Source organism: Balaenoptera borealis (assembly GCF_965194805.1).
Source record: "Balaenoptera borealis genome assembly, chromosome: 1".
Lineage (NCBI taxonomy): Eukaryota > Metazoa > Chordata > Mammalia > Artiodactyla > Balaenopteridae > Balaenoptera > Balaenoptera borealis.
Window position 1 is genome coordinate 115,083,104 of NC_138860.1, and position 25,914 is coordinate 115,109,017.

The following is a 25,914-nucleotide window of genomic DNA, read 5'->3' on the forward strand; positions in this document are numbered from 1 at the left end:
TTTCTTCTCTGATTGCCGTGGGTAGGACTTCCAAAACAATGTTGAAAAATAGTGACGAGAGTGGACGTCCTTGTCTTGTCCCTGATCTTAGAGGAAATACTTTCAGTTTTTCACCATTGAGAATGATATTGCCTGTGGGTTTGTTTTATATGGCCTTTATTATGTTGAGATACGTTCCCTCTATGCCCACTTTCTAGAGAGTTTTTATCATAAATTGGTGTTGAATTTTGTCAAAAGCTTTTGCTGCATCTATTGAGATGATCAAATAGTTTTTATTTTCCAATCTGTTAATATGGTTTATCACATTGATTGATTTGCATACATGGAAGAATCCTTGCATCCCTGGGATAAATCCCACTTGATCATGGTGTATGATCCTTTTAATGTGCTGTTGATTCTGTTTGCTAGTATTTTGTTGAGGATTTTTACATCTATATTCATCAGTGATATTGTTCTGTAATTTTCTTTTTTTGTAGTATCTTTGTCTGGTTTTGTATCAGGGTGATGGTGACCTTGTAGAATGAGTTTGGGAGTGCTCCTTCCTCTGCAATTTTTTGGAAGAGTTTGAGAAGGATAGGTGTTATCTCTTCTCTAAATGTTTGATAGAATTCACCTGTGAAGCCATCTGGTCCTGGACTTTTGTTTCTTGGGAGATTTTTAATCACAGTTTCAATTTCATTCCTTGTGATTGGTCTGTTCATATTTTCTATTTCTTCCTGGTTCAGTCTTGGAAGGTTATACCTTTCTAAGAATTTGTGCATTTATTCCAGGTTGTCCATTTTATTGGCATAGAGTTGCTTGTAGTAGTCTCTTAGGATGCTTTGTATTTCTGTGGTGTCCATTGTAACTTCTCCTTTTTCATTTATAATTTTATTGATTTGATTCCTCTCCCTGTTTCTGGGTGATTCTGGCTAAAGGTTTATCAATCTTGTTTATCTTCTCAAAGAACCAGCTTTTAGTTTTATTGGTCTTTGCTATTGTTTTCTTTGTTTCTATTTCATTTATTTCTGCTCTGATCTTTAAGATTTATTTCCTTCTACTAACTTTGGGTTTTGTTTGTTCTTCTATCTCTATTTTCTTTAAGTGTAAGATTAGATTGTTTATTTGAGATTTTTCTTGTTTCTTGAGGTAGGATAGTATTGCTATAAAGTTCCCTCTTAGAACTGCTTTTGCTGCATCCCATATGTTTTGGATCATCGTGTTTTCATTGTCATTTGTCTCCAGGTAATTTTTGATTTCCTCTTTGATTTCTTCAGTGATCTCTTGGTTATTTAGTAACGTATTCTTTAGCCTCCATGTGTTCGTGTTTTTTACGTTTTTTTCCCTGTAATTTATTTCTAATCTTATAGTGTTTTGTTTGGAAAAGATGCTTGGTATAATTTCAATTTTCGTAAATTTACTGAGGCTTGATTTGTGACCCAAGATGTGATCTATCTTGGAGAATGTTCTGTGTGCACTTGAGAAGAATGTGTAATCTGTTGTTTTCGGATGGAATGTCCTATAAATATCAATTAAATCTATCTGGTCTATTGTGTCATTTAAAACTTGTGTGTCCTTATTAATTTTCTGTCTGGATGATCTGTCCATTGGTGTAAGTGAGGTATTAAAGTCCCCTACTATTATTATGCTACTGTCAATTTTCTCTTTTATAGGCGTTAGTATTTGAGCTATGTATTGAGGTGCTCCTATGTTGGGTGCATATATATTTTTAATTGTTATATCTTCTTCTTGGATTGATCCCCTGATCATTAGGTAGTGTCCTTCCTTGTCTCTTGTAACATTCTTCATTTTAAAGTTTATTTTATTTGATATGAGTATTGCTACTCCAGCTTTCTTTTGATTTCCATTTGCATGGAATATCTTTTTCCATCCCCTCACTTTCAGTCTGCATGTGTCCCTAGGTCTGAAGTGGGTCTCCTGTAGACAGCAAATAAATGGGTCTTGTTTTTGCATCTATTCAGTGAGCCTGTGTCTGTTGGTTGGAGCATTTAATCCATTCACGTTTAAGATAATTATCAATATGTATGTTTCTATTACCATTTTCTTAATTGTTTTGGGTTTGTTTTTGTAGGTCCTTTTCTTCTCTTGTGTTTCCCACTTAGAGAAGTTCCTTTAGCATTTGTTGTAGAGCTGGTTTGGTGGTGCTGAATTCTCTTAGCTTTTGCTTGTCTGTAAAGCTTTTGATTTCTCCATCGAATCTGAATGAGATCCTTGCCAGGTAGAGTAATCTTGGTTATAGGTTCTTCCCTTTCATCACTTTAAGTATATCATGCCACTCCCTTCTGGCTTGTAGAGTTTCTGCTGAGAAATCAGCTGTTAACCTTATGGGAGTTTCCTTGTATATTATTTGTTGTTTTTCCCTTGTTGCTTTTAATAAATTTTCTTTGTCTTTAATTTTTGTCAGTTCGATTACTATGTGTCTTGGCATGTTTCTCCTTGGGTTTATCCTGCCTGGGACTCTCTGCACTTCCTGGCCTTGGGTGACTGTTTCCTTTCCCATGTTAAGGAAATTTTCAACTATAATTTCTTCAAATATTTTCTCAGGTCTTTTCTCTCCTCTTCATCTTCTGGGACCCCTATAATGCGAATGTTGGTGTGTTTAATGTTGTCCCAGAGGCCTCTTAAGCTGTCTTCATTTCTTTTCATTCTTTTATTTTTTATTCTGTTCCACAGCAGTGAATTGCACCATTCTGTCTTCCAGGTCACTTATCCGGTCTTCTGCCTCAGTTATTCTGCTATTGATTCCTTCTAGTGTAGTTTTCATTTCTGTTATTGTATTGTTCATCTCTGTTTGTTTGTTCTTTAATTCTTTTAGGTCTTTGTTAAGCATTTCTTTCATCTTCTCGATCTTTGCCTCCATTCTTTTTCCGAGGTCCTGGATTATCTTCACTATCGTTATTCTGAATTCTTTTTCTGGAAGGTTGCCTATCTCCACTTGATTTAGTTGTTTTTCTGGGGTTTTATCTTGTTCCTTCATCTGGTACATAGTCCTCTGCCTTTTCATTTTGTCTTTCTGTAAACGTCGTTTTTGTTCCGCAGGCTGCAGGATCGTAGTGCTTCTTGCTTCTGCTGTCTGCCCTCTGGTGGATGAGGCTATCTAAGAGGCTTGTGCAAGCTTCTTGATGGGAGGGGCTGGTGGTGGGTAGAGCTGGCTGTTGCTCTTGAGGGCAGAGCTCTGTAAAACTTTAATCCTCTTGTCTGCTGATGGGTGGGGCTGGGTTCCCTCCCTGTTTGTTGTTTGGCCTGGGGCGACCCAGCATTGGAGGTTACAGACTCTTTGGTGGGGCTAATGACGGACTCTGGGAGGGCTCATGCCAAGGAGTACTTCCCAGAACTTATGCCAGTGTCCCACAGTGAGCCACAGCCACCCCCCGCCTCTGCAGGAGACCCTCCAGCAATAGCAGGTAGATCTGGTTCAGTCTCCTATGGGTCACTGCTCCTTCCCCTGGTCCTGATGGGCACACTACCTTGTGTGTGCCCTCCAAGAGTGGAGTCTCTGTTTCCTCCAGTCCTGTTGAAGTCCTGCAGTCAAATCCCGCTAGCCTTCAAAGTCTGATTCTCTGGGACTTCCCCCTCCCATTGCTGGACTCCCACGTTGGGAAGCCTGATGTGGGGTTCAGAACCTTCACTCCAGTGAGTGGAGTTCTGTCATATAATTGTTCTCCAGTTTGTGAGCCAACCACCCAGCAGTTATGGGATTTGATTTTATTGTGATTGTGCCCCTCCTACCATCTCATTTAGGCTTTTTCTTTGTCTTTGGTTGTGAAGTATGTTTTTTGGTGAGTTCCAGTGTCTTTCTGTCGATGATTGTTCAGCAGTTAGTTGTGATTCCAGTGCTCTCACAAGAGGGAGTGAGCACACGCCCTTCTACTCTGCCATCTTGAACCGATCTCCCCTAAGTCTGCCTTATTGTATTTAATGCTCTCTTGTTAGGTACATACACGTTAAGGATTGTTGTGTTTTCTTGGAGTATTGACACTTTTATCATTATGTAATTTCCCTCTTTATCCCTGATAATTTTGCTAAGAAGTCTGCTCTGTTTGAAATTAATATAGCTAATTCTGCTTTCCTTTGATTAGTGATTAGTGTTAGCATGGTGCATTTTTCTATATCTCCTTACTTTTAATCTATATGTATCTTTATATTTAAAGTGTTTTTTTGGTAGACATATATATATATGTCTACCAACATATATTTGGGTATTATTTTTTGATCCACTCTGACAATCTCTGTATTTTAATTGGTGTATTTAGATCATTGGCATGGATTTGTATCTATCATGGATCCATGGATTTGTATCTACCATATTTGTTACTGTTTTCTATTTGTTGCCCTTGTTCTTTGTTCCTATTTTTGTCTTCCACTTTTTCTGCCTTTTGTGGTTCTAATTAAGCATTTTTTATGATTCCATTTCCTCCCCTTTAAAAAAATATCAATTATATTATTAAAAAATATTTTTCTAGCAGTTTCCTTAGAGTTTGCAATGTACATTTACAACTAAAATAAGTCCACTCTCAAATAACACTATACCACTTCACTGATGGTGTGAGTACCTTATAATAACAAATTATTCCTAATTCCTCCCTCCTGTCCTTTGTGTCATTGATGTCATTCATTTCACTTATGCATAAATATATACATAAGTATGTATACATACAGAATCATACATAGTAAGTACATTGCTACTATTATTATTTTGAATTGCTGTTACCAGTTCGATTAATAAGAAAAATAAGTTTTAATTTTTACGTTCATATTCATTTCTGATGCTCTTCCTTTCTTTATATAGATCTAAGTTTCTGACCTGTGTCATTTTCCTTCTCTCCAAAGAATTTCTTTTAACATTTCTTGCAAGGCAAGTCTATTGGCAAAAAATCCCTTAATTTTTGTTTGTCTGACAAGATCTTTATTTCTTTTTCACTTTTGAAGTATGATTTTACAGGACACAGAAATCCAGGTTTTAAATTTTAAATATTTTACTCCACTCTCTTCTTGCTTGAGTGGCCTAAGGAAAAGTTGGATGTAATTCTTATGTTTATCTATTCCTCTATAGATAAGTTGGTTTTTTTTCCCTCTGGCTTCTTTCAAGATTTTATTTTTAATCTTTGATTTTCTGAAGTTTGAATATGATATGCTTAGGTGTAGATTGTTTGTGCATTTACCCTGTGTGGTGTTCTCTGAGCTTCCTGGATCTATAGTTTGGTGTCTGACATTAATTTGGGAAAATTCTCAAATATTGCTTCTGTTCCTTTCTTTCATTGTTTTTCCTTCTGGTATTCCCATTGCTCATAGGATAACAACTTTTGTGGTTGTCCCACAGTTCTTGAGTATTCTGTTCTCTCTCTTTCTTTTTTTCCAATCTTTTTTGTTTCTCCTCTTTTCAGTTTTGGGAGTTTCTATTGTCATATCCTCAAGCTCAGATATTCATTCCTCAGCGTGTCCAGTCTACTAATAAGCCCATCAAAGACATTCTTTATTTCTGTTACAGTGTTTTTCATCTCCTCTAGCATTTGTTTTTGGTTCTTTCTTAGAATTTCCATTTCTCTGCTTAGATTACTATCTCTTCTTTCATGCTATCTATTGTTTTCTGTTAAAGCCCTTAGCATATTAATCATAGTTGTTTTTTTTAAATTCCTGGTCTGAAAATACCAATGTAGTATTATCTGACTGTGGTTCTGACATTTGTTCAGTCTCTTAAGACTGTGTTTTTTGCCTCTTGGTATGCCTTGTAATTTTTTATTGAAAAGTAGACATGATGTACTGGGCAAAAGGAATTGCAATAAATAGACCTTTAGTAATTTAGTGGTAAGCTATGGGGGGAGGGGAAGCTCTCCACTATAATATATGATTAAGCCTCAGTCTTTTAATGAGGCTGTGTTCCTGGACTGTGAACTTCACCAGTGCTTCTCAGTCCCCTCCTTCCCCCTTTGGTAGGACATAATGGCTGAAGGGGGCTGGAGTTGTGTATTTCTCTTCCCTCACTTGGAAGGCTAGATGGAGCTAGAGTTGGGTATTTTCTTTCCCCCACATGGAATACCAGAGTTGGCTGAAGGTTAGGCTCTGACAAAACCCCAGCAGGTTAGGCTGTGGTAAAATAATTTCTTCTGAGGAGGAGCAGTGATTTGCTCTGTGACTTCACTTCTCTGACAGATCTAAATAAAGTTGTTGATTTTTCTTTTTGTTTACCCTTTTACTTATTAAGAAAGAATGGTGATTTCTAAGCTCCTTACATGCCAAACCAGAAACCAAAAGTCTAACCTTTGCCCATTTTTCAATCAGATTATTTGTTTTTTCATTGTTGAGTGAAAAAAACTTCTTTATGTATTCTAGACATTAACCCCTTATCAGATGTAAGATTTGCAAATATTTTCTCCCATTCTATAGGTTGCTTGTTTACTCTATAGACTGTATCTTTTGATGCACTGAGGTTTTAATTTTTGATGTAGTCCAATTTATCTATTTTCTTTTGGTGTCAAATCCATGAAATCATTGCCAAATTCAGTGTCATGAAGCTTTCCCCCTATGTTTTCTTCTAAAAGTTTTATGGTTTTATCTCTTATGTTTACATCTTTGATCCATTTTGAGTTAATTTTTGTATATGGTGTAAGGTAGGGATCCAACTTCACTCTTTTGCATGTGGATATCCAGTTTTTTCAACACCAGATGTTGGAAAGACTGTCCTTTTCCCAATGAATGGCCTTGGCACCCTTGTTGAAAATCAATTGACTATATATACAGAGGTTTATTTCTGGGCTCTCCATTCTATTCCATTGTTCTATATGTCTGCCTTTATGCCAGTTAATGCTTTTTTAAATTGGTTTATTGATGGAGATATCAGGTCTTTTTTTTTAAATAGACTTTTAAAAAAATATATCTTTATTGGAGTATAATTGCTTTACACTACTGTGTTAGCTTCTGCTGTATAACAAAGTGAATCAGCTATATGTATACATGCATCCCCATATCTCCTCCCTCTTGTGTCTCCTTCCCACCCTCCCTATCCCACCCCTCTAGGTGGTCACAAAGCACTGAGCTGATCTTCCTGTGCTATGCAGCTGCTTCCCACTAGCTATCTACAAAATACTTTCTTTTTTAGAGCAGTTTTAGGTTCACAGCAAAATTGAATGGAAGGTACAGAGATTTCCCGTATACCACCTCCCATATACCTGCCTCTACACAGGGACAGCCTCCCCATTATCAATATCCCTCACAAGAGTGGTACATTTGTTACAACTGACAAACCTACATTGAACATTTTTATCACCCAAAATTCATAGTTTATACTAGAGTTCACTCTTGTTGTTATATATTCTGTGGGTTTTAACAAAGTTATAATGACACGTATCTACCACTGTAGTGTCATACAGAGTGTTCTGACTGCCCTGAAATCCTCTGTGCTATGCCTCTTGATCCCTCTCTTCCTCTTAACCCCTGGCAACCACGGATCTTTTTACTGTCTCCAGTTTTGCCAGGATATCAGTTTTTAAATTATTAGAGTAAAGTGATTACAAAAGTTCATCACCTCTTCCTTGCAGCTCTTCTAGGATTGAAGACATACATTAATAAGATGAGGTTGGGTGTCTGTGGCCCTGAAAAAGAGACAGCTTCACTGGTCTCTGGTTTCACTGGTCAGCAGAGACATCTTCTCAACCTCATTAACAATCTGTTCTAGCTGAGAGATTTCACAATTAAGAGACCATCATAATCTCCTAGAGAAAGTTTTGAATATACACTTTCCTGGTACCAGCTTCTAAAGATTCAGTAGGTCTAGAGGAGGGCTTAGGAATGTTTTTTTTTTTTCTCTTAAACCATTCGTGCAAATAATTTGAAAACCTCTCTTTGAGCAGACTGAGCCAAGTATTAATTTTGGTCTTGAACCAGTAGAGACATCTGCAAATCTGAGACCTAAGTTTTCCCTGGGGAAACACCCAAAAGAGTCACTCCTTTTCTAACCTTCTAAAAGGACTCAAAAACTTTTGGAATGGTAGAAACACTGGCAGTCACTGAGGAACTGCTCAGAGAAATGCTGAAATCAGCTGCTTGTTGAGTGACTCTATAGAAATATTTATGAAAAAATCCACCCCTGTTTGCCCACAACAAATGTCATTGTTAGTGGATGTATTTCTGACCATGATATCATTGACCTTAGATGAAAAGACTGTTGGCTCTTCCTCTAGAATTTGTTTGGGATTATAACAGCTTTGCCACTTTATTCTCACTCCTTATCTCCAGGCTTCTCTGGGTCACTTTGGACATGACAATTAGGTAATTTCGCTTCACCAAAGTACTCTAGCCAAATCAAGAAATATAGTATGAACATGGTGAAGTACAAGGAGCAAGAGCATCAGATTGAATATCTGGAGACCTGAGTTTTCTAGTCCCAGTTCTGTCGCTTATCACTTCCGTAAACTCTCTAAGCTTCAGTTTCCTCATTGATGGAATGGACAGTACTTTGCTTGACCTACTTACCAGAGTCATGGTAAGACACAAAGGGAATAATGCACTCCAGAATGTTTGCAGTTTCTCCAAGGAGCCATGTTTTCTCTCTCCCCCAGATTTTGTAAATGTTGCTTCTTCACCTGGGTAACTCCATCTCCATATTTTGGTCTCAGCACCACTTCCTCCAGAATGTCTTTTGTGATCCCCTCAATTAATTAACCCTGCCCATGTACTTGCATAGTATTTCATGTTGGACTCCATTGCATTGTTCACACTACAATGAAATTGCTTACTGCTCTGTCTCCCTCCGTAGATCAAAAACTCCATGAGGTAAGAGCTTGTGTTGTTTAATCACTCTTCCATCCTGGGTTCATGCCATATGGTGCATACTTAATAAATATTTATAAAGGGGATTACTGAAACACTATACAAAATTAAGTAACATTAGCAGACGTACAATGTGACCTTCCCTACATTGTCCTGGAGACTCATTAGCCATAGTTTTATAAATAAACCGTTGGTAGTAGTTACTTGGCAGCATGGCCATATAGATATGCCCATGTAAAAATCACCTCCATCACAAATTAAGCCTTCTATTTGAAATATCTTCCCTTTGACTTTTGATTTGGGTACTGTGATTACTCTCTGACCATGACATCTTAATTTGTATGACATGTGCCTTAGGGTTGGGAGGTGCCCCTGCCTTCTGTTGTAACTCAGTTCCCCTGTTCTGGCTCCCCAAACAGAACTTTAAGCATATGCCACATAGTCAATATTTTAAGTAAGGTCATTCTGTGTCGTTGAAATTCTATGCAGTCATTTTTACTGCATGGAACTTTTACCTGGTAATGGTAAGTCTAGATTCTGCTAGTCCTGGCTCATCACTTTTTATTCTGTTTCTTCTGTTGGAGGTGAGGCAATATTTATGTTCTAAAAAACTGCCCTTTGTTCCTCTCAATGACACAACAGGGAGAGTAAAGCACACTGGTAACTGAATGGCTTTAAATAGAGATAGATCTCGATCCTGAGAATGCCATGCATGTGACCCAGGAAACTGGCATTTGTAGGGCCCAGGCCATGCATTTATAGTATGAAGACTTAGGCCTGGAGGTATTTTCATTATAAATTCATTCAACTTTAATCTACCTAGTAAAGAACAACATTAGAAGTATGAAATTAAATTCAGAAAAGGTTGTTGGGAGGAACTCTTTATGCTGTGCAAAAGAGCTCTTCAAGGGCTTTTTACCCTTATCATTGTTATCTTTGTTCCTCAATATATATTATCTTCTTTCTTCGGTTGTTTTTAAGGTTTTCTCTTTATCATTCGTTTTCAACAGTTTGATTATCACGTGCTGTCCTATGGTTTCTTTATGTATCTTGTGCTTGGGATTCATTGAGCTTCTTAGAACTGTGGGTTTATAGTTTTTAATAAATTTGGAAGATTTTTGGTCATTTTTCATCAATTTCTTCAATTTCAATCCCTCCTCTCTCTCTTTTCCTTTAGAGATGCAAGTAAAATGGGGCTGTACCACAGTTCACTGATGCTGTTTACTTTATATATTCTAGTCTCTTTTCTCTCTGTTTCCTTTTGGACAGTCTCTATTGCTATGCATTCAAGTTCCTTAATTTTATGCAATGTCTAATCCATTGTTAATCCCAACCAGTATATTTTTCATGTCAGACATGGTATTTTTTTTAATCACTGGAAGTTTGATATGAAACATTTTTGTATTTTCCACATCTATACTTACTATGTTCAATCATTCCTCTAGTTTCTTGAACATATGGAATACTGATATAGTAATCATTTAAATTTGCTATATACCAATTTTTTCATTTGTGTCATTTCTGGGTCAGTTTTAATTCATTGCTTTTTCTTATTGTGGATCTTATTTTCCTGCTTTTTGAATACCTGCTAATTTTGATTGGATATCAGACATTGTGAATTTTATCTTGTTGGGTGTTGGATATTTTGTATTCCTATAAATCTTCTTGAAATTTTTGTAGGATGTGGTTAAGTCACTTGGAGACATTTTGATCCTTTCCTGTCTCACTTTTAAATGTGGTTAGGTGGGACCTGCCTAGGGTTAATTTTTTTTCCCACTACTGAAGCAAAACTCTTCTAATTATTCTATCCAGTGCCCCAAATTATGAGGTTTTCCTTCCTGGTTGTTCGTGACAGGCACTATTCCTGCACTTGTGTTAATTACAGCTAGCATTCCTTCTAATATTTTCAGTTGGCTTTTTCTCAGTAGTTTCCTGACATACGTTGGTCATTACTCATCTGAAGACTCAAGAGAGGATGTCTAAAGATCTCCTGGACTTTCTTTCTACACAGCTCTCTTCTCTCTGGTACATTGCTCTGCAAGCAGTAGGTGCTTTAGTCTCCCTGGACTTCCAGCTTTGTATCTTCATCTCAAGGAGACCATCAAGTTCCACCTGAGATATACCCCTCTCCATGCACTGTAGCCTGGAAATCCTTCCATTCTAATCTGGGTCAATCATAGGGCTCACCTCACTTGTTTCCTACCTTTCAACTATCACGCACCGTCATTGCTTCATGTCCAATATTTCGTTGTCTTATTTACTTTTCTTGTTTTTTTTAGTTGTGTTAGGCAGGAATGAAAACCTAGATCCTATTACTCCTCTGGCTATTGAAGAATATATTACTGGTCTGTCAGAGTCTCTTTATATGCAAGACACGTGGTCACACACTGGGCACAGACTATCAATTAGGTTTAAAAAAAAACCTTCAACCTATAGATTTTGTTTCCTTCGTTTTCTAGGAAAGTCTTATAAGATAAATAATGCTTAGCCTTTGCCTTTATCCTAGGAACATTCAAGCCCATCCTGGTTTGATGCTGACTTATTTGCCTGTGACACATCAAAGTAAATTTTAGCCCTGAAACATGGGCAAAACCAATTTTCCTGAGCTGGGTAATGTTTTGCCTCTGCATTTCCCTGAACTTTCTAGGTCCTATTTTCCTGCTACACAAAACAGATCTCTGTAGGTGAGCACAGAGTAAGGATTCTTAGTCTTTTGCTGTGCTAAGTCATAGAAGCAAACATACAAAAATATACTGAATTGGAGCAGATGCCTATGGGAAATGTTAAATAGCTTGGTTCCCCCCGCTGTATAAAGCCATAAGTTAAAAAACAATTTAAATGTGGGGGAACTAAGATGTTTGGCCACTTTTAGGTTTAGTCATATCTAACTTTTGTTTTAAAATTTTTCTTTTAATTTAAATGGATATGTCCTAGAGATATGTCCAAATCATTATGCGTTTTCTCTTCTCTCTTTCCTCAGCCTGTACCCCTAGTATGTTTCCTAGATAAGCATATGCTTAGATCCCTCAAGCATAGTGATAATTTCTCCTGACCAGCGGAGCTAGTCATTATTTATTATACTTTACTCTCACTCCTTCTCACTCTCCTAGTGGGAACATTGCAATGGCTGCTGGCTGGAAAATTAGCCCAGGGAGCTCCTTCTGTTGGTCTCTTTCCTCATTATGCTAGTAAAAAAATTTAGCTGTGACATTCTCTATCCCTGCATATGTGTGTATGTGTGTGTGTGTGTGTGTGTGTGTAAAATCTTCATCCAGATAGGTTGGAAGCACACTGTAGGGGCTAATGGTGAGTAACTTAACTGTGGCTTTCTCACACGTTTCACTCGCTTTCTTTCTCTGCAGTGGCTGCAGAAGTACGGCGTGCTCATGTATTGTTGCTTCATATTATAAGCCAAGTTTGTGGGTTTATGTGTCATCTCACTGTTTCTGCGGGGTTGTTTTCTGGTTGGATGTGATAGCATTTCATCCATTGTCAGGGGGCTGCCCCAGACACCTGGGATGCTCAAGAGAGGTGACACTTACTTGCCATGTGATAGCAGTGGCTTCTGTTTATTTGTGTGGATGATCCTCCTGCAACCCTCTGCGGGGTCCCTGAATATCCAAGCTGATGGGGAAGCTGAAAACCACACAGCCACACTGAGGCTTTCAGGATTTTTGCTTATGGGTATTTTTAAGTAAGCACCAGGCGACCATGAACTACAATTTGCAAGAACTTCTTTCCTTTTTTTAAAAAGTGTCCTTGTTATTTTAAGTCTCTTTTGGGTCACAGTTCTGCAGTTTCATGAGCTTTTAACTAATAGTCTTGTTAGTACTATACAGCTTAGCTCTGGAAGGGTGACTAATAGTCACTGGAATGGACTGAAAGCAGGGGCCATGCTTCATACCTACTCTGGATCTTCAGCAGCATCTAGCTTGGCACCAGGCACTGTGAAAGTAGTTACTGACTGAGTATTTGCTCTAAGACAAAGTTGCCTGTTTTCTTAGTTTAGAGTTTTTGATCCAGACCAAAGACATGAGCCTTTTTATTTTGTACTGCTCTGCCTGCTTGCAGAGTTAAGAGATTTTAGGTGGGGATGATGGAAAAATTGTTAATCCAAAAAGATCTGTTCATTTCTACAAATGCTACAATCTCACTATCAGTTTCAATTAAAAAGACAACTCACTATCTATCTAATGTTGGGAGAGAAAAGGGAAAATAATGATGGGAGAAATATAGAAAAATAATGTTTCAATGGATTTTTGGTGTGTTTTATTCTGGAGAAAACTGTTCTCTACCATTAGATCTGAAGAGGCACAAACTGGTTTTTGGAAGAGGTGTTGTCAATAGTGACCAAAGCATAAGTATGTGGGATTCATCCAACTTTGGGAAAAACATATTACATTTTCCACTGTGTCTTAAAGTAATCTATTTAATTGACTATCTGACTAGTTGGTTTCTAAGGTTTTCAAGTAGTTTTAACAAGACTCTCTATAATTAGGTCCAAGTGGTATGAGACAGTAACCAGTAGGGAAGCTACAGTTATTTTATATTTGTATCTCATTAGTGAGCCTTCAGATTAACATCACCAACTCATTTATGGGGAGATGTCACTATGGGCAGGAAAATTCTTGTCTCCAGCTCCTCAGGCAAAGCATGTATAACCCTTAACTTAACCTAAAGCAGTGTGTTCCATTGGAGACATGTGTGAATATCAGTCCTGTCTTCAGCTGGCCCTCTGCCGACAAGTGAGAAGTAAACCTTTGTCTGACCAGTTCCAGGGCATGTGATGGGACATCTCAAGGAGTAGGGAACATGTAGCTAATCAAATGAGCATTTTCTGACTGTATCTACCATATTCCAGCTACTCTGGGGGAAGTCATGTCACCCCATGATGTGTGATGCTGCTTCAAATTATTTGCAAGAAATCATCTAAATGTCAGATTGTGGGTATCATGGGACACTGCACATGTTTAGACAAACCAGAGTGTGAGGAAACTTAAAGTGACGTTGGTTTTGAAGGTTGTGCAAAAAGAAACCCCAATTCATCAGGCACCTAGGAAATGCAAAGAGCCAAAAGAAACTTTGTCTCAATTATTTCACAATCCAATCCATAAAGAGTAGAGTCATTACTCTAGGTGTTTATATATTTCTTCAAAACAATTCAGTGTATTAATTTGATAAGCATGTACTGAGCATCTCCTGTGTTCCAGACACTGTTCTAGACATTAGGGATGGAGCAGTGAACAGAACAGAGCTCCTGATCCAAGGGAGCCCATCTTCTCAAGGGGAAAAACAGCACACAAACCAAAGAGCGTGTCTCCCCTCGGGTGGTGATAGGTGCTATGAAGAAAAATAAAACAGAGGAGGGGCCAAGAGTGAGGGAGGCAGGTGCTATTTTATATAGGAGGTCAGGGAAGGTTTCTGAAAAGGTGACATTGAAAAGCATAATATTTTTTGAGTACCAATTCCCATTCCTTCCTGACCATGACAGCCTTTTTCTGAAGCATCACACTTGTCTTTGCCGGCCCAATTAAAACTGTGACAATTTGGACATTTCTGTCAAATTCATAATTGATTGCATGACCGAGGATAGTTCAGTCAAAATTCTCATGAATCGAGGTGAAAGTTAAAAGAGGTCCTCTCCTCTCCCTTTTGCTTTCCAGGCAATAAAGCACAAGCTATAGTTTACTCCAATGAACTAGAAACCAAAGAAGGAAAGGAAATCTAGTGTGTTGGAGGGACATTATGGGAAGTAAGTTTTAGTGAAAGAAGACCCCTAGAAAGAGCACAGGAGCCAGACTTAGATCTTAACCTTGGCTTCTCTGCTTACCAGATGGGTGATTTTGAACACACTTCTTAACTTCCCTACGTGTCAGTTTTCTCATCTGTAGAGGATAATAATACCTCAATGGGATCTGCTAAGAATTAAATGAGATCTTTATGTAAAGCTCTTAGCATGGTGTCTAGGACATGATATGCACTCAGTGTTTAAAATGATTGTCATCATCATTGTCATTAGCACTATTATTTATTGGCACAGCTATCTTCCTGTATTTCCAAACACTCTGAGTATGTGTAAATAATTTCTGGCAGCATTACTCTTTACTCTATTTCATTAAATCATTCATTGAACTATTCATTCATTCAAGACCTAGCCATTCCATGATTGGCCTGTTGCTGAGCTCCATGCTAGATTCTGTGGGAGGAGTAAAGGATATACATGTTTTTTGACTCATTGTAAAGAGGGCTGAAGCATGGAAAAGGACTTGTTCCAGTTGACCTTTAGATTCCCTTGCAAGTTGGATTTTAAGGCACTTACCACCCAATGGACAAAGCAGTAGGGGCTCTGGAAGTGCTGAGATGTGTACACGGCCCCAAGGACCCCACACAGGCCAGGAAATGCCTCTTGGTGGCTAGCCAAGGGCAGGTCTAGAACTGCATTATAGGAACCTCCATTCCCTTCCAAGCCCTCATTTACTGAAAACATGATAAGAATCCCTTATATGTGCATACCGCTTTAGAGTTTGTCAGGCATTGCCACACACACCATCTCAAATTTTTCTTTTACTGCAACTGGATAGGACACGTGTCCTTATCCTTATCTTACAATGAGGAAACTGAGGCTCAGACACTAAATGAATCCTCCAAGATCCCATAGTAGCAGAGCCAGAATTCCTACAAATAAAGCCCAAGAGCTAGGTTAGGAGTTCAGGATTCTAGGAGACAAAGTGCTCCTGGATGTCAGAGTGGCCCTCCTTGACTAGGAAAATCCTCCTCTTACACCCAGTCTGCCTTTTTTCGGGGAGGCAGTAGCTGGCGAAAGTAAGGAAGGGGCACTCAGCTGCCCCTCACTTGAACCAAACCACCCCCGGTGATCCAGGGTACAGAGAAAACCAGGTCTTCTATATCAGGTTCCATACTCTTTGCCCCCCATACCATGCTGCCCACAAGAATATGGGATTTTCATTCAGGGCCATCAGGGGGCAGATGCCCCAGAGACCGTGCTGCCTGCTCCCTTCTCCCTGCCCAGCTCGAATCCCTGGACCTGTGTGAGTAGCTGGCACATAGGCTGTAACTGTGTGTGATTGCCTGGGTAACAGTGCACACCTACCTACCCGGATGTCAGGCACTGCTGTTGCCCCAAGGGAAGGAGGATGAGTAAACAAAGCCCCTGCCCTCCTCCATTTGGGGGTGCCTCTCTGGCAATTGCAGTGACAGCGCTCCGAGCTAGGAAAGGAGCTGGCTGTCTCTAGCAGCTCATAGGCGTGCTCCCCTACCTTTCTGATGACTACTGGGATAATTCAAAGAGAAAGAGTAAAAACTCACCCCCAGGTATGGAAAGTGAGGGCGTTTCATACCGCGAGAGGTCTGTGTATTTTCTGCAATGTGACAAACTCTGTGTCTCTACCTCACTCACGTGACTCCGAGAGGACCAGGCCCTCCTTCCTGAAGGGGCTTTGCCTGGGAGCTCACACAGGAGCCTCTTCTTTTATCATGTCACAAGATGGCACACCGCAGCGTGTCCCACTGTATCTTGCAAGAAGCTGATATTCCAATGATGTTATTAAAAAGTGGCACCTTTCGCCACACTGCGAGAGAAACTTTCCGGTGGGGGTGAGGTGACTGCGATACCTTTTCCCCAAGGAGCTCACTTCAGCCACAGCATCTGATGTACGGTGACATCTCCCCCGCACCCTGATACGCACACGCACACACAGACACACACACCCCACAAACGCATTTCCTAGCTGAGATGGATAAGGAAGTTAAGGGACTTGTTCAAGGTCACACAGACAGACAGGGAGGTCAAGTCATTTACACGGGGCATAAAGCATTTGGCCTAGTGCTTTTTGGCTCTTGGTCCTTCTCCCTGACCTCTGATCATCTACCACCTCACCTCCTTTTCAGCTCAGTAAATGTGTAATGCACACTAGAAATGCCATTGCAATTCAGTGTATCACTTATGAACAGCGGCTTTTAGCTAACAAGAATGCTGTTAACTTGTACTCCCTATGGGGATTTCCCAATTCAGGGTGGTGTGTTTTTATTTTTGTTCCCTTGGAACTCAAATCCGTGCCCAGCTCAACATAATATCTAGGTCTGCGTGCCGAGGAAAGCCTTGTCTGAAGGAGCAGGAGTTCCTCATCCAAGGCCAGCTCCCCTCCTGGCCGGCCCCCTGGCCTCAAGGTCGTTGCTCAGCCTCTCTGAGGCCCAGCCACGTGCGAAGTAGAATGGAAATGATAAGACCTTACCTGCCAACTTCACAAGGATATTATGAGAAACAGATAAGATTATGAATTTTTAAAGTTTTGAAATTACTGGAAGAAAAAGGGACTTTTTCTGTCTAGAGGGATCATGAAATAGTGTCAAGCTGGTGAGCTGGGAGTCAGGCAGTGCTGGGTTCAAATCCCATTCCAGTTGTGTGCCCTTGGGAATGTTCTTTACTTTCTGAGTGTGTGTGAAATGGGAGTTGTGGGGAGGATGAAACGGGAGTCTGTTGAATGCTCCTAGCAGAGCCCCTGGCCTGAGGAAGGTGGCTATTGGTTGTTGGTTCCTTGCTCCTCTGCACCCCCTGCCCATGCTTGCAGCACAGAGACTCTGGGGCTCTTCCAGGGAGTTTCACGTCTCACTTATTCTTGAATACCCAGTATCTATAACTGGGTCTTCCACATTACAGGAATATTTATAAATATAAATAAATAAATATCTGTGGCTATGAATGAATACATAGATTAGGGAATGGAAACTTTAAAACACTTTGTTTAGTTTCAAGAATTCATGGTAATATTTGATACTGTTGAGATGGATAACAGTATCCATCTCAATAATTGGGAACATGGGGATGAATTAGTCAGTTGTATTCAGATTGGAACAATTAGGTGGTAATTTGTGCGTTTAACTCACAGATTGGTTTAGGATGATCCAAATCTAGCAGCAATTTTCTTCACGTAAAACAAATCTGACTTATTATCTGGCCCAACTCAACTAGTTTCACAGCAGGAATTCACATAGACAAGTAAACACTTGGGAGAAATTCCCTTGTGAAGTAACCACATGCCTAGTCAGAACTGTCTCATAATTTAACAGCCAATTTAAAAAATAACTGTCAAATTAAGATGGCTAATTGTTCTGGTCTCCATCTAGTTCATCACAGGAGGGGAGGAGGGGACTGATCTCAAAGGTAAAAGGAAGACATGGGCAAAAGAGACCCAATAGTGCCCTGAATGAAATTATATTTGGCAACATGGATGATAGTGTGGTTTTACAAAGTTCATTTTTATATTGCCTTTCCTGGCATTTTTAGAAAGTGGTTCTGGATGGATTTGTTTTTCAGGGTATTTGATTATATGTGCATCATTATTTTTACTATTACTCATAGAGTTGTCAAACATAATTCTTTCCATTAGATTTACCCCTAAATTAGCTTAAAATAATCTTGAGTTAAAAAAAAAATAAAACCATTGTACTAGGTAAGACTGGAGCCAAAGGGTTAGATACAGAATATAAGAAAAAGCAAAGGAGGAGATATCCTAAAACTTTGAGAACTATGCTTGAATATCTTCTTTCTCCTGCTCCCTGAGAAATTAATGAACAGACAACCCTGAAACTTCAAAGCCATAATAACACTGCTTTGGGAATTGCAGTCTCCATCTTGGTTGTTTAATAATGAGCATACATGGAAATGATGCATCAGCATATCTTTTCAAGTTTGTTTTCTTTTTTTCTGCTGAAAATTAATCAACAACCCTCCAGTTATTTATGGCTTAGTAAATGTATAAGAAAAAAATAAACCTCTCTTTTAAAAAAACCCCAAAATGTTTAATCACAGTGGTAAAACATGGTCATGATCAAAAATTATAACTGGACGGAGATGACAAGCCTGCCTCCACAATCCCCACTCAGTACTACTTTGCAAAGATGAGAGTTTTTTGTTTTTCCTTCCTGAAAATGTCTGTGTCTGGGTAAGGTTACTATTATATATCCTTTCTACCCCCTAACATTTAGGGGGTATAGTCAAATGTGAGTGCCCGGGTCTGACTTGCCTCCCTTCAACATTTTGAATACCAGATGGGCCATGAGTGTGATGGTTACATGATCAGATGTTGAAGCCAGATTGCCCAAGCTTATAAACTGTGTGACCCTGGGTATATTACCAAACTTAGTTAGGTCGCCTGTAAAGTGGAGTGACAGTACACCTACCTTGTATGCTAGTTGTGAGGATTAAGTGAGCTAATACAGCGAAGTATCCAAACAGTGCCTTGTTCATAGGAATCCCTCAACAAATGGTAGCTATGGTCATAGCCAGTCCAAAGCTCCAAAATTTTGCCTTTATGCTGATCACATATATTCTCAGTTTTACATCTCCTCCAGCTCAACATACATATATGTTTTAATGTGGCATTACGAGTAAGGTTATACATTTTCTCCCTAGCTGCTCTATCCTCCAAAGCACCGGTACTTCAAAAAGTACTTCCCGAAAGCTTTCAGAACTTGGAGGGAATTTGATCACTTTCTCATTTATTCTCTCTAACGTGCTCCAGATGTATATGGCCTATTTCCAACGGATGGGCTTGTATCTGAGCTACACTGCAGTTTAGGAAACTTCCAGCATGAAAAGACTTGGCTTCAGAAGGGATCGTGACTGTCCAGTTGATCTGTTAAGTAATATGCCAAATACTGAGGAAATAATGAGGAGGAGAAAATTACATTCACACTTCTTTATTGGTGCCATTAACAGTGTTTTGTCATCCAGCTGATGAAGCGATGCCATCTCCCCCGAAGCATCACACAACGCAAGGCTACCTGGAGCCTTGTCCAACCCTTCACCCCGTGTCCCACAGCCCCTGGGCCTCCCAGGTGGGGGGAGGCAAGGGGGGACCAGAGGTGGCCGCGTGAAGAGGCGCCAGTTTAGAGGAAGCCCAAGGACCGGGCTATTTTCCATCAGACTCTGCTTACGCAGAAAAGCCCTTTCCACCCTGGTGTCATCAGGGCAGTGGCGAGCCCCCTTCTCCCGCGCTGCTCCAGAGGTCAGGGGAGCCCTCTTTGAGCCAAGCAGCTGCTCAGCCCGCTCAATCGCCTGTCTTTCATTGCTCGGCTGCTGACACCTTAATAAGAACAGCCCTCGCCTCCCTTCTGTCTTCTCCCCACGCTTCTTTCTAGTATTGTACAAACTGGAGAGGGGACAGTCTCTTCCCCCATCCCTCACCCCTCTCCCAATTATCTCTCCTGGTCTGAAACTCATTTCTCTCTCTCTCCCCGCCCTCTACCCCCTCCCTCCATCCTTCCTTTCCCAGGATCTCTCTAAGATTTCATTTTGTTTCAATGGTGGATAGTTGTCCAGATGGAGAATATCTTACTCCCCAGAATATGATAGGAGACTTTTATAAAATATAAGTTGATCTAAATTACTCCCCTGTTTAAAACACATCATATTCAGGGTTAAGATCCAAAGTCTTACCGCACCTTTCAATACCCTATCGGATGCGGCCACCCTCAACCTTATTTCTTTTACTCTTTGTCAGGCTCACCACATCCCAGCCACTGGGCTCTCCTTTCCATTAATAGCAAGTATTGCGAGCCAAGCACACTCAATCCTCACAGCAACCCGATGAGGTCAGAACTGTTATCCCTGTTTTACACATGAGGAAACTGAGACACAGAGAGGTAAGTAAGATACTGTTAGTAAGGGATTGACCTAGGATTTAAATCCAGGATGTGCAGCCCCAAGTCCTTCACCCTTGACCACCACATGGTACTGCCTCTCTCCATCATTCCAAGCATGCTGAGCTCCTCCCTGCCTCAGGACTTTGGCACATGCTGTTCTTCTACTATACTCTTCTCCCATCCTTCTACTGAATAACCTCCACTTCATCTTGTGGGTTTGAGCTGAGATGTTACTTCAGAGAAACCTCTCCAGAGCTGCCAACATCACCACTGTCCAAGTCACTCCCCATTGTTATTCTCCACCACAGCCCTCTGTTCTTTCTTTTCCCCGTAGCTTTTCTTATTTATTAACATAAATTTTGGGGGTAACTTTTGGTATATATTTATATTACTTGTTCGAAACTATTTGCTGTCCTTTCTACCAGGCCCCTCTCTGTTGGAAGGATTAAACTTCCCCGCCCCATCAACATCAAGTTTGGCCATGTGACTTGCTCTGGGCAGGAAATATGCTCTGAGAAAAAAATGCTGGAGCTGTTGTGTGGCTCGGCCATCACGCTTCTCCTCTCTGACAAGAGGGCATATCTCAGATAGAAGCTGCTCTTTTAGCCTTGGTCCAAAATGGAGAGGGTGGGATGCAGAGCTGCAGTGGACCTAACAGGAGCAAGAAATAAACCTTTGTTGTAGTAAATCACTAGGATTTGGATGTTATTTGTTACCGCAGCACAAGTTAGCTTAGGTTGCCCAATCTGTGTGCTTACTTGACGTTTTTCTCCTCAGTACACTGTCCATTTCATGAAATCAGAGACTGCATCTGTTTCATTTTATGCTCTTGCTCAGCATCTAGCAAAGGGCCTGGCACATTTCAGGACTCAACAAATATTTGTTGAATGAAATGTATATATGTATACATGCATTATAAATGTATAATGAATAGACACATGAACCAGCGTCTGAAGGCTACCTTTTGGTCTGTGTTGTTTATCATGAAGAGCAAGTAGGTTTTCATAAAGCTACCCGACTCTGACTTTGCACTCCGCTGTACGCCACCCCTAGACACCCTCCACACCTCTTCCCTTACTCTACCTCCTAGCAGACACATCATTTTGACACCACTTTTAATATGCATGCGGTTGCTAGGTAAGGTTTAATATCTAGGAGAAAAGTTAAGTTATAACTATCTAGTTTCCATAGAAAAAGACAAAGAATTCTGTTAAATATCTTTTTTCGAATAAAGAATAGCTTGTCCCCAAATAGTTAAGGGACTTAAAAGGTCCTATCACAGCTTTGGATCTGTTTGTTCTTCATTCAGTCAAGCTGAAATAAAATACGTATATTGTAGGAAGGTATTACTGAGCATATTTTGAAAATATAAGGAAATGCACCCAGAAGCAGAAGATGTTTTTCCTGTGTTTAAATTATCCCTAACTTCTGTAGGTGGATACGTGGGCACTATTTTTTTTCCCCCTACAAAGGATTTTGCTAAAGATCCCAAGTAGTAGAGGACATATGGACAGAAGAAAGATGTTCTCCCCTGAAAATAGTCCAAGCAGTCTGTCCCTTTTCGCCACATATCATGGAAGCCAGTTGTACTGGAGGCTTCTGGGGTAACCCTTGTCTCTACAGATGAGAGTAGGGACTACGTATGATTTATGTTTATTTCTCTAGCACTAGACTAGTGCCTGGCACGTAATAGAGGATCAGTGAATGTTTGTTCAGAGCATGAATGGTTTTGTTGAAATAAATGAGAGACTGGAGATACTAGGAAGACTTGCGGTCCCTTCTCATTGACATGTCTTCCAGAGAATTTGGAATCCAGTGTTGGGTAGTGAACCAACATACAACCCACCATCCCTGCCCAGAACCCTACTCGTGGTCAAGGCCTGGCTTCCAATTTCCAATTGGTGCTACTCTTTCCAATTATTTGGATGCAGTCAGTCAAACACAGTGTGGATATCAGCCACCAAAGAGTGGGCTGAGAGACAGGAGGGAACTACATTCTAGTGCTGCTCTGCCACTGACCTTCTGTGAGCTTGGACCTCATTTGCAAAATGAGTCCGTGGCCCAAATGATCCTTAAGGTCTCTTCCAGTCCTGACATTCTGTGCCTTTTAAAACACCCCAGACTTGGAAGGACTCTGTCTTTCACCATTGTTTCTTACTACCGAGTCTTCAGAGCTATCCGAGCACTAGACCAATTAGCTGGGTAATTGTTCCCGAGTACAAGCTTATTCCTAATTAGGTAGTGCCTGGGTTCACACTCTAGCAATTAACCCCCAAATAGAATAATTGCTCTAGAAAGAACACAGTATAATTATTTTGAAGCTCATCCTTCCTTCTCACCAACTCCCCTCAGGCTGTAATAGGAAAGGAGCTATCTGCTGTGGGTTGGCCACTTTCTCCTTGACCTCTGTGTGGCCCTTGCCATGTGACCGTCCATCGTCTTCACGACTGGCTCCTAGATGCCTGGATGTCATTGTGGCCTGCTGACCGGTCACTCCCCTGACCTATGACATTACAGTTCCTGTGGATTCAGTGACAATCTCCCAGCTGCATGTACAGGTCTCCCATAGGTCACTCAGGGTCAAAACCCACAAACAAAAACACCACCCCAAAAACATGTAGAAAAGAGGACCAGGAAATTAGTTGGTTTATTTTCAGTCTTCACAAGATAGCAGCGTTTGGGTGCACAAACTTAACTGCTTTTGTTTAGTTGCAGAACTTATGAATATATGGGTAAGAGAGAGAAGGGACTGCTAACATAATCCACAGTTAGTCAACCACACATTTCTCAAACAAGCTGCATTTAATACAGCACAAACGGAGCAAGCAGTGAGAATTTTCTGTTACTAAGTTTGTTACAGTGGTTTGTAGGTATTTAAACTTGAGTATACTTTTACAGTTTGAGGTAATTGACCTATTTTAAATAACTAGCAACACACATGCACTGTACATTTTTCCCCTCCTTTCCCCCTGCTAAATGTTTCCTGGCATGCTGACCGCCCAACCACACTCAGCATCAGGATAGTATACAGTGGGTGGTATACAATAGACCAGAGGTAACATGATCAGAGATTTACCACTTGGCATAGAAAATCTGGGCTAGCAGATCTGGGAAGAGGACCCAAGACTATGTTTTTGACTTGGCACCCAATTAAGGGATGGATGAAAGTTTTGTCATCCGGTGAGGGAGGCACTGGCAGTAGAGCAGAGTGACTGAAAGATCCATCTCAGAGGCAGACCCATTGCATGAAAACTCCTGCTCAGTAGCTGTGTGCCTCATTTTAAGTCTCAGTTTCTTCAGCTGTAAAATGGGGATATCCCTATCTCACATTCTGTGGAATAAATGCAATAAAATACATAAAGTGTCTCACATAGTCCCTGACACATAGTAAGCATACAGTGAATGTTGGTAATTATAAGGAGTAAAATTATTAACAGCCTTGATTATGAGTATGTTGAGTCCTGCCACCAGCTAAATGTGCAAATTTTTAAAATGTTCTTCCTGCTCAAAACAATTTACTTACATTAAAAATAATCATGATAAACATACAAATCTACGACAATTAACCTTAGTGGCTTAATTAGAGTTGGATAGTACACAACTCACACACCTGAAAGCAGCAACCTTGAATAGATTTTTAGCAATGATTGACCCTATGGTTCTATTATATTATGCTTGTTAGATGTTATCCTAGACCATCGTCTCCTGTAGAAGATGTAGAGGAATTGCTGCTTGCTCTGGACTGAATTACATCCCCTCCAAATTCATATGTTGAAGCCCTAACCCTCACTGTGACGGTAATTGGATATGGGGCCTCTGGGAAGTAATCAGGGTTAGATGAGTTTATGAGGCTGGGGCCTTATAAGAAAAGGATTAGTGACCTTATAGGAAGAGACACCAGAGAGCAGGCTCTCTCTCTCTTTCTCCACCATGTGAGGACACAGCAAGAAGGTAGCTGCAGCCATCTGCAAGCCAGGAAGGGAGGCTTCACCAAGAAACGAATTTGGCCAGCACCTTAATCTTGGACTTACCAGCCTCCAGAACTCTTAGAAAATAAATTTCTGTTGTTTAAGCCACCTAGTCTATGCTATCTGTTATGGCAGCCCAAGCAGAATAAGCCCCTACTGCAAGCTTCTACAGTGCTTACTTATACTGGTCTAACACAGCAACAATTACATTGAATTTGAATTGTATGCTTATTTGTTAATGTTCCCCAGCAGCCTGTGAGCCACTTAAGGGGCAAGGACTATATATTTTCTCTCTGAACACTCCCACATTTATCTAAGTAAATAAATGTTCCATAAACATTTGTTGGGTGAAGAATGAATTCTGCTCCTTTCTTTTAGCCTAACTAGATGCTACTCAGTAAGCGGGGGGTGAGGTATTGCACAACCCAGAGTGAGACATCTGTGCTCCTTGAGTTGTTCCTAAGGAGAGGGGATGCTACTTGGTGACCTTGGAAACACGAGGACATTGAAATCACCTTCATATCCTGCTGGGTAAGGGATGAGAATGTGAACTGAATGGGAAAGGAAGTTTGGCATTAAGCAGAGTCTATGTGTGATTAACAAGAGAATTGTGCTGTGGTTGATTTGAATGTTAGAGTAATTCTTAACTTTCTGGTATAATAGAAAACTTTTCTGTGGGGACAATGGAATAGTAAAAATATTATCTGAGGGCAATATTCTGGCCTGAAAAAATACATTCAGGAGAAAATACTATGTTGATACATTTGGGTATCTATCATCTATTTGGTCCCAACTTAAACCATAGTAAGGTTTATATTACCATATTCTCCAAGTATTTCACATGTATTATTTTGCAATGAACTTCAGAAGTAGATAGGCAAGAATAAGTGTGGTAGACACCAATTATACTGTCTGCCCAGCACTCCTTGCCTGTTTTGCGGAAAGTTTCTCTGTTATATTATAGAAGATTCTTTGCATGCAATCTTAAGGTTCTAGGGGGTTTTCTAACCTCAGAGCCCCATTCCCCTGGCCACAGAAGGACACATGACCCAAGATAGGCCAATCAGAGCTCTTCTCCAGGATTGTTCCCATGGGAACTAAGGAAAGAGAGCAACTTTCTATCTGGTGGCAGAGTTTTAGTAAACTAGGTAGGTAGGAGTTGCCTGTGGCCATGGGGCTTATCTCATAGGGAACTCCACTTGGAGAGAAGAAAGCCAATATACTGAGAGACGCAAAGGCAAGCAGTGTCTTGAACAATCAGCTCTTTTTTGGTTGTAAGTGACAGAAACTCAACTTGGAACAGCTTAGGAAAATAAGGGGATTCATTGACTTATTCTTCCAAATTGTGGAAAGAATTTTGGTATAATTGAGTCTGAGAAATGACCCAAACTATTAGGACTCAGATGCAACTACTGAGGCCCAGAGAAGCTAAATAAGTTATGCAAATTAGAAAAGATAAAATGAAAACGACATTTAATGAGCACTTACCATATGCCAGGCAGTGTATTTTTTTTTT

General features: G+C 40.2%; 1 long non-coding RNA gene across 1 annotated transcript in view; it reads left to right on the forward strand.

The window, feature by feature from the left end:
- The window catches only part of LOC309626491, a 44,899-nt gene that overhangs the window by 14,266 nt on the left and 4,719 nt on the right, over positions 1-25,914 (forward strand). Inside the window, exon 1 of the long non-coding RNA XR_014243232.1 lies at positions 1-25,896. This exon is cut by the window's left edge and continues 14,266 nt beyond it. This is a non-coding gene — a long non-coding RNA (uncharacterized lncRNA). The remainder of the gene's footprint in view (positions 25,897-25,914) is intronic.